Here is a 1,347-nt window from a genome sequence, read left to right on the forward strand (position 1 = left end):
GCAGTAGTGTCCCCCTATATTCCTAACATTTGGCTTTTTATACGTAAGAAATGCACACCAGACTGATCCCCAGAACAATTAATTCGAGGCACATTACAATTTTTGTGTCAACAGTGAAACACAAGAGTCATGAGTAACAAGCAGAGTCAGCCCCGGGCCAATATTAAAACATCGTCTCTGATGCAAGTAAGGGCCCCTGTGCACTGGCAACTTTTACAAAGCAACTATTTAGTTGCTTTCATGAAGTCCCTATGGAACACATGGCAGTTGCGGCAACTAAAAAGTCGCCTGTGCGCGGGGCCACAGTCAATTTTGTGTGTTTCATTTGAACATCCACAAAGCAACTAAATAGTTGCTTTGTAAAAGTTGCCAGTGCGCGGGGGCCTTAAATGCAGGGATAGTGCTGTCCAATGCACAGCACACACTTTACATAGTGCGTACATGTCCAAAACAGCATTTTCTACCCAATGAGGAAAATCCCTGCAAATTCTTGCTGGCTGTGAAGCAAACACCACGGTATGAAACATTGTACCCATTTCCCCCCAGAGGAATTGGAAAGACTTGTGCAAACAAATCAACAATACATGTGCAACAAATGATCACGGAGTAATCACTCTCGTTGCATTCAGACAGGACCCTATCCTAATGCATCTCACTTTTTGATATAATATTTCATGAACTGCAACACTTGAGCACACACCAGCCGCCATTGCTTTTAACATAAAATTGCAATCTTGCACAAGTTGTGAGTAACCATTACTACTCACTCGGGTATTCCACCCAAAGGTTGGTCTAGATGGGATGGGAGCAGATCGAGCCAGTGGCACAGCGAGGAGGGGAGTTTTGGGGGGATTAAAACCCCACCCCCCTCAGAGTTCAGAGAATTTTTTAAAGTTTAATCCATTTTACTTAATTGGATTAACATTACTTACAGAATTGTGTAAACATTAATAAAATATCCCTCCTAAAGCCGTAAAACTCGCCATTCATCTTAATTTTTTTCTGAGGGAGAGCCCCCACATCTTCGGCTTACCCTAGAGGGTATTCTATACCTTCCAGTATTAGTTGCGCCTAAAAACCCCAAGCCTTCATTCCTAGCTGCGCCCCTGGATAGAGCTCACACCGGACCTAGCCACAGGAGTGTAGTTATCACACTTTCAAGGTACGGAAGACCAGCTATTTTATCTGGGCCACCCCACAGTTTGAGAATTTTTTATAGGGAATGTCTGAATACTGCACAAGGGACTCTTCAATCAGCAGCCAAGCGCTCGAGACACTATGCTACAACATTCCCCCCAAACATTATCAATCCACGCCCAAACATTGGGATTTGAAATGAAAAATGCA

The sequence above is a fragment of the Ischnura elegans genome, chromosome 2 (assembly GCF_921293095.1).
Source record: "Ischnura elegans chromosome 2, ioIscEleg1.1, whole genome shotgun sequence".
NCBI lineage: Eukaryota > Metazoa > Arthropoda > Insecta > Odonata > Coenagrionidae > Ischnura > Ischnura elegans.